Source organism: Triturus cristatus, chromosome 7, assembly GCF_964204655.1.
Source record: "Triturus cristatus chromosome 7, aTriCri1.1, whole genome shotgun sequence".
NCBI lineage: Eukaryota > Metazoa > Chordata > Amphibia > Caudata > Salamandridae > Triturus > Triturus cristatus.
Window position 1 is genome coordinate 1,597,652,134 of NC_140590.1, and position 8,897 is coordinate 1,597,661,030.

Genomic DNA, 8,897 nt, shown 5'->3' on the forward strand with positions numbered 1-8,897 from the left:
AATTACAATCTTTGACTGGCAAGGGCTTATCGCTAACACTCAGACATGCCAGAGATACAGAACGTGGACCTCTGCAGTGCATGCCTGTGGCAGCAACGTACCCAAAATGATGTGGATTCCCTGCAGAATGTGACAAGGGTACCCCACCCGAGTCTCCCATATCTCACAGATATTCACTGGTCTTAGGCTGAATGAGTCCTTCTGGATGGCTGAGGGCCCACTTGTACCGCAAGGGTTGCATGGGCCTGTGGTAAGACTGCAAGGTGGAGCGAGTGCTTAGTGTGGAGCAAGCAAATAAAAGAGTGTGCTGGAGCCAGAGCTGCTTGGGTGGGTTGGGCTACACATAGAAGTTGGTATGTTGGCGCTTAGCCAAACTGTAGCCAGTCATGGTGAAGGGATTCTTAATTGCCCATTTAAACATTCTGCAAGAAGCCCCGGTCACTTTGTGTTACACCTCTGCCAGAGATTGGAATAATTCTATGATAGTATACACAGGAAATAGAACAGCATGCTAACAGATGGTGCAAGATATAATAATTTCTTTATGATAAAGTGAAGTGCATGGAGGGTGATGGCCTGCTTAGCAATTACTGACACAATTGTCGTGGCTTAGTCTCGCTGGAGACCTCCCAGTTGACAACCAGAGGCAAGCCTAACTGCCTGTTCTATTCCTGTACTTCTTTTGATGGAGTAATATCACATACTAACGTGCTTAGATTGGATATTCGGAAGTTACCGCAGGAGATGGTTAAAAGTGTTGAGTCTGGAAAATTCTTTCATTAATAACCCCCTGTAGGTGGGAGTTCTCAGGCTTAGCATTACAAAGGCTCTAGAGGGTTGGTTAAAAACATCACGTTTTTTCATAGACAGGAATTTGCTGGTGGGGTTGCTAGGTCCCAAGCAGCGAGCCCTCATGCCCTTTATAGTGAGTATGGGTTGGCTAAAGTGTCTGTACTTATTCCGTCAGTCAATCAGTTCGGATTTGTTGAGCGCAGCTAATCACCTGCAAGAGTATCTAGGTGCTGGGTTCTTGCTGGGCTCAGTCACAGAGCCTGGTCTTGAGTACCTTTCTGAATTCCGGAAGCAAGGATGAGGGGAGTGTGTGAGAGGTAGGTGGAGTGTAGGTGTCTGGAGGGTTTCTGAAAGTTCAGGTGATGGTTCATGTCTGCTGGTCCTTAGTCACAGAGGGCTTTGTATGCATGTGTCAATATCTTGAATCAGCATATTTTCTGGATGGAGAGCAAGTGGAGGTTCCTGAGATGGGGGGGGATATGGGTCCATCCGGGGAGGTCTAGGATGAGTCTGGCCACGGAGTTCTGTATCGTCTGGAGTATCTTCAGGAGCTGAATGATGGTCCCTGCGTGGAGTGCGTTGCCGTAGTTCAACCGGCTGGTGACTAGCGCTTGAGTGTTTTCCTGGTGTCGGCGGGCGGCCTTCTGAAGCCTTATTGTGAGGCAAGAAGCTGTTCTCAGTAACCAGGACTACCACAGTTAACCTTTTTTGCTCAAAGGTGATGGGATATGTATCAGTAAGAGAGGAATGAGCATGGATCACTTGTTTGGTAATAAACCTTTAAAAATGAAAAATGTAATTGAATGCTGAGTCAAAGCTGGACTCCTGCAATCAAACTAATTAAATAGGATAACAAAAAATAATCTGTGCACACCTTCTTCATCAATTCAGTTAAATTAAAGAACACAAATGCTTCCCCGTCTTCCTGTTCCTTTGTGAATTGGACCTCTGCCCATAAACACTGACCTATTCAGAGAATATTTTTTTGTCTGAAAATGTGGATCTTGTTAGTGAAGTTAAGGCGATTTCAAAGTTCAGAAACTCCTGCAAATCAAATTAACCTACTTGTCTAATTTTCCCAAACAAATTAAAAGTGGGAACGATGACTTGGGGGCATTAGCAGTTTTATCATTCAGCTTAAACATATGCCAAATTTTCAGATTGATTTGGATTTACGTGTGTTCTTAACTATGTGCAGAGCTTCTTTTTGCAGCCCAAATCTCCCTTCCTGTATTATTTAAAACTTTGCAACCCCGAGTCAGCATTCTAGCGAAGTACTTTTAGAAATTAAAGACTGCTACATATATCAAATACTAAGATTTTAAGGAACACAAAAACGCTACTTGAGAAATTGAGTACAAGGGTTAGAGAAGGCGAGATGAGCTGTGCTCATTACACTATGTTTGTGAAATTTAAAGTGGAAAACAATGTCTTACTCTTATTTCACTGTCATAGTTGGCCATGATAAGGTCAGCAACCCAAAGAATACACACAAACAGCAAGTCGTGTATCATAGGCTACTGAAGTGTTCTTGGAATATACAAGTAGAATGTAAGTTTCACAGAGGCGAGGATTATGCTTTACCTTCCTTCGTTTTAATAATATATCTTAAAACGGCAGCCATTTTAGGATTTTCAAAAACTCCTTTTCCCATGAACATCAGGGAAAACAAATAAACTGTTCATGAGTCCTTCTTTAATGTCCACAACATGGAACTCCATATAGTCCTACATCACTGCCTGGGCCCCCCCACCTCTCTTCACGTGAATCACGCCATCAGTTCAGTTTCACGAGTCCTGTTTCGATCTGCTGTTTCCTGCAAAGACACGCTACATCAGTAATAATTTCTGACCATATTTTGTCTCAACAGGTCACATCTCAAACATTTGTTTTGTAAAAAGACAGAGTAACTTCAAAAGATTAACAACCTGAATGTTCAATTGAAATGTCCCCAATGACAAGCAAATGTACTAACTACAGTAAGGCGAGGTTCTGCAACTTAATGATCACCGGGTGGGATAATCCTCTCCTCTATGACCTTAATAGAATTGAAACTTACCTTCACTTTGTTAGGCAAATTTTCATTCTATGTCAGGACTTGAGGCGAGGATTATGCTAGTTCAAAGCTTACTCACCACCAAATGGGCCACTTTCACCACTGGCTTAAAGGAAAAACTCTTGAGGCTTGAGTCTGAGAATTAAGTCCTCCAGACGCGCCCCCAGACAGAATGCTTTGGAGGCTATTGCTCCCCTTGTGGAGTGTGCTCCAAACACTTTGGTATCTATAGCTGCTTCTTGCATCTACCAACGGACCCATCTGGCTAATGTAAGGGAGTATTCTGCATTATATGGTTTTCTCAATGCTGTGAGAAGCTGCTTTTCGCCCAGAAGGTGGGCCTGTTGAGTCATTTCCTCATATGCCATGAGGCAGTGCACAACGCACAATTTGGGGTAGTCATTGAATGCTGGGTAGGAGATTGTGCGAGCATTTGACTTGGTAGTCTACTTCCAGTGAAGACTACCCCTTCCGAGGAAAATACCCTGGCTGAAATATCCAAGGCTCACGCATCTGAAACCAGTCTGCATGAAATGAGGCATAGCATCACTAAGTTAGCCGAAAGTTCCTTTCTGGATAAAAATATGTTCAGCTGGCAGGACAGAAAAAGGTTCAGGACTAATTTCACATCCCACAGTACTAAGTAATGCAGTTCCGGAGGGAGGGAAAGGCGGATATCTCCAGGCATCCGGCAAACAACAGGATGTTCTCCTACTGGAGCCCTGTCGCCAGGGGCAAGCCCCACTGATACGGAAAACCTGACTGCGTTAATCAAATGGTATGCTAGCTCATCCTCCACCAGGCTGAACAGAAAATTCAAGACCTGCACTATATCTGGGACCAAGGAATCCAGACTCCGTCACAAACACCAACGAACCCATCTCCTCCAGGAAGAATGGTATCGTTTGTAGTACTGTCTGCCCATGCCTTGGACAGGAGGAACTCAGCATGTTGTGAAAGGCCAGGGAGCGTCCAGCGTTGCCTGTAACCCGTCTTGCCATCAACTGGAGGGAACCCTCTAATACCAGTCGATGTGGCATCTGCTCTAGATTTAGCAGAATGTGTGGAAACTGGGGGATTCGGATTGGAGATTCCCAAGAAAGTTCCAGAAGTACCGGAAACCATACTTGTGACCTCCAAACGAGGGTTATGAGGACTACCTCTGCCACTCACCGGCAGACCTGTGCCGTTGACTGAGTGATCATCGAGTAGGGAGAAAAGCATAGCCCCACTCCTGACTCCAATCTTGGAGAAACGCGTCCATCGTCACAGCCTGAGGGTCCGGCCTCCAACTGAAGAACCAGGGCAGCTGGTGATCGAGACTGGATGCGAAGAGATTGACTGAGAGGGGGCCCCAGGAGTCTGCAATCCACCCGAAGACCTGAAGATCCAGCTTTGAGTTTTGAAGATGTCTTTGGTTCCAATACATCACTTGGATGGTCTGGCCCAAAAGGAACTCTGCCGTGACAAAGATGTGATGCTCCAGAAATCCTTCACCTTGTTTGCCAGGACCTGGGATCTCTTTCCCCCTAGGTGATTGATATATCTGACTGCGGAGATGCTGTCCATCTTCAACAAGACGCAGGACTGGTTTTGATCTTTGGTCCAACACTGGACTGCAAATGATCCCGCCAAGAGCTCTAGACAGTTTATGTGTAAGCTATGTTCTTCTAACGACCAGCTTCCTTCTGTGGAGAAATCACCACAACGGGCACCCCAGCCAGACCTGCTGGTATCTGATTCGATGATCAGGTAGGGAGTGGAATTGAAGATCGCTTTTCGGTTCCATGCCACCATCCGATTTCCTCTCTGGCTTCATCTGTCAGGGGCACCAATTGGGCATATGTCACCCCCTCCTCAGATGATGCGCCTTCAGGAGCTGTAGAGCCGATAAATGCAGCGGACACGGGAAGATTGCCTGAGGCGTGGAGGCCTACCAGGCGGGCAGTCTGTCGGAGTAACGTGCAAGACCTGGTTAGTGCCTGGCAGAGTTGTGCCTTATTTTTGCCATCTTTCGAGAGGGGAGGCTCAGGGATGCCAGCGTGGAGTCCACTTCTTCTCATTGATCACAAAGCCCAGGCCCTGCAAAAGGTCTATCCCTATCTGGAGCTGTGAAATGCGTTTCTGAGGACAATGAGGCATGAGCAACATGTCGTCCAGGTAAACAATTAACCGGATGCCATGTGCTCTCAGGAACTATCACCGGTTTGAGGACCTTGGTGAAACACCAAAGCGCGGACGAGAGGCCAAATGGGAGTGTAATGAATTTAAAAACCTGAGACTGCCACTGGAATTGGAGAAGTCTGTGGTGTGTGGGAAAAACCAGGATGGACAGGTAAGCGTCCTTCAGGTTCGGACGCACCATCCAGTCTGACAAAAGCAAGATGTCCCTGAGTAGATGGATACCTTCTGTCTTGAAGTGGTGGAACACCTGCCACTCGTTGAAGTCTCGGAGGTTGATTACTGTCCGTTGGACTTGTTGACTAGAAAGATGTTGCTTAAAAAACCACTGAGATGCTGGCCTGAATGACGGCGCCTTTGTGGTGGAGAGCCAAGACTTCTTCGGCAAGAAGTGCTGCGTTTCGGGCCGAGAAACATGGGTCTTGGATGGTTAACCTGGGAAGGGTGGCCGCAAAACTATGTGGAAACCCTGTACAGTCTGCAACACCTAAGCATCTGAGGTGATAGAAGCCTAGGTCAAGAGGAACCCCACCAACCGCCCTCCCGCCTTGATCTGAGCGGAGGGAAAGACTGTGCTGGTGCCACCAGCCTGTCTTCTGTATCCACCCTCACCATGGAAGCGTTGCCCTCTTGTCGGGTAGAAGTTGTTGAATTGCGTGTTATTCTGGTACTAGCCGTGCCTGGATCATTGTCCTTGGGGAGGGATTTGGTCGGTGGGATGCCCAGTCGACAGCCCCGTCCTCTAACTGCCCCCTGGAAATCCCGTGGAGTGAATATGCGCTTGTTGTTGGACTGCACTTTATCCAACACAGTGAAAGTTGCTACAAAATTTCCAAATTCTTTAACAAAGGGTTCACCAAACAGTCCCCCCTGTCCCACTGCCCATGTCTCGGAGGAGGCAAGGTACCCCAGCTTGGGGTCAAGTTTGATAAGCAAAGATTGGCGCCGCTCTGTCAAGAGGGTGCAGTTAGCATTGCCCATAAAAATTATTGCAGACTGCGCCCAATTTGATATGACCTCCAGGGAAATGAGGAAGTCTGACGCTTTGGCCTCTTCTGCCATGTATAGGCTCTTGGTCATAGGACCTATGGTGTCTAAAAGCTTTTCCTGGCATGAGCGCCGCAACCAATCTATCCATTTCTTAGGGTTCTTCATGTACTTCGCTAAGAAGGTGGCCATTTTTTAATTAATATCGGGGGTGAGGGCCACTTTTATCTGTAGGATAGGCCGTGGACACTGCCCTCAGGCAATTCCGGGCCTCCTTCTGCAGTGGTTTGAAGAGGCGCCCACAACAAACTTAGCGACTTTGTCTCCTAGGGCCCACGTGGCTGATCTCGAGGGATGATGTCATTCAGATCTAACATAACCGAATCACCACCTTGAGGGCAAATATGGTCAGGGGCCAAGACCTCAAGAAACTAGCCTTATCCTCCAAGTCCCCGGGAAAGCTCTGTCCTGCTAGTAAGGGGTATTAGGGCTAGGGGGCCCTCTTGAGGGGTGGTCTTGGCCAAGAAGGCTTGCTAAAGGTGCACAAACACATCTCTACATCTTCCTCACATTTCTTCTTTTAGGGTGCCTTCCCCTGGGGCATCCTTGTGGTGGGGAGGGGGGCTTCTCTGAGGCAGGGGCCTGGATCTTGGCCATTATGGCGCACTCGTGGGCGATGCTATCTGAGAGGTGCTGCTCCATAGGCTTCATGAGCTCATTTATCACCCTGTAAATTAAGATGTCAACCGCCTCATAAAAATCTTCATCCCACTGCAAGTAGGCAAGGGAATCATCCTCCTCATAGGTGGCCTCAGATCCCTCCATGTTTTAATTTATTAATGCCTCTGCAGGTTAAAAACCCTCTAATGATGTCACTAACTGAGGTAAATAGAGGTAACCTTTTATTTTTCCTCTGCATCTTCTATGCGTGCAATATTGGATGCTGGGGAAGGTGCAGAAAATGTGGGTGGGCCAAAGGCTCATGATCGGGATGCACCACTCCCAGGAACAAGTGCACGCCCTTGCAATTACTGTGCTTCGCTGTGCCACAGAAGACCTGAAAGCTTCCTGTGCTAGACTGGCCCTGCAGGGCATCAGCGAGAGCGAGGTTCGCAATATAGACCCCCAGCAGGGGTGTAAACAATGGAAATGTGGGGAAAATACTGACCAGGCGTAACCCTGAACAGTAGGACAAGGCTCGGCGGCTTGCAAACTCCAGCAATGCGCTCTTGTCTCCTGTGAATGAGAAAGCGAGACGCGCTGCGCATAGCCAGTGAGACATGCCACAGCAGTGCCCTCTAGCGGGCGATAAGAGCACCGTGCTAGTCAATAATAATAAGGGGTCCGGTCGTGTGAGGAGCGCAAAAGCGGTCCCACGACCCAACCAGGGATCTGATACAAATACAATACTGCCCAGACACGGCGCCTCTACTCAATGGCAAAGTACACCAAAAGCATTAACCCTTACAAAAACCACATAAAAGTGTCCGAGGAAAACCCCAGAGAAAACAGGAAGAGAGCTAGCTGCTGAGCAGCCGAGAAAGGGGGGGTCCAGGTAGTGATGAAGGACTATATGTGGTTCCATGTTGTGGCCATTAAGGAAGGACTCAGGAACAGTGTGTTTGTTTTTCCTGATGTTCAATCTTAAAATGGCTGCTGTTTGAAGATATGTTATTAAAGCGAAGGAAGATAAAGCATAATCCTCGCCTCCGGTCCTGACATAGAATTTGATTGTTGATAGCCATAGCTCAACTCCCAAATCACTAAACTCAAGGAACTACTTTCCAGTGTTGTTTGGCCTGTCCCTAAACCCAGCAACAGCTTTCCGATGTTGTGGCTCCAGACTTCTCAGTACGTCAGTTTAGATCCATACCTTAAACTCCTGTTCGCAGTTATCTATTTAAATTGGGGATCACAACAATGCATTGCTGTGGCCCGAAACACCCTCTGCTACCCTGTTCAGAAGCCATTCATTCTGCGTATTACCATAAGCAAAGTGGACACACCAGTGTCAGGAGTTCTTTGTTAACCCCTTCGACGCGCATGACGGAACGGTTCCGTCATGCACGTCGGTTGGGCTGTGCTTATGATGGAACCGTTCCGTCATGGCCCCGCCCGCGCTCAGAACCTTCAGCGTGGCGCGGAAATCCGCGCCGCGCTGAAGGGGTTAAAGGGCCAAGGTGCTTGAAAATGACCTTAATAGGAAGATGCTCTGTCTGCGTTGACAGAAAAATCAATACTAACATGCTGGTCCGCGAGTGTTCCCTATTTTGCCTCAGCATTGATAGGCAAGGAAGCTATTTCCAGTGCTTAATTTATAAAAGAACAAGTGCCGGGGTCCATTTTTGGTTTTCAGAAGCCCTAGGCGTCACTGTTTAAACTCATGCCTTTCTTGCACTCACCTACTCTCCCTGCCCCTTTATCTCACTCTTGTAGGTTCTTTTTCATCTCTGCTTTCTCTTTTTCACTGTTCTTCCATAATTATCTTCCTCCTCCTTTCATCTGTTTGCTTGTTCTGGGTTAAAGTCTACTGATTTCAAATAAGTCCTGGGCACCAAAAAAGAGTGCAGGTGGGCCTCACCAGCAACCACTGACTCAGCTTAGGCACTAGGTATACTCCTCTGCCCAACATGAGAAAACACATTTTTCTCTGAAGGAACTCCAGCGACAACCACATAAGTCTGGTGAATTTCTAGCCGATTCAGTAATACAAGTCTGTTTCTGCCACTGTCAAGTAGGACTGTACAGTGTACCTCGCTGTGACCAGGGGACTGACACTCAGAGCAGCTGCATGGCATGGGATGGATGTTTGGCACTATATCTGCCACATAGTTTTCCTTCCCTTTGAACAAATAAGTTAAAACTGTGCTTTAGTTACACT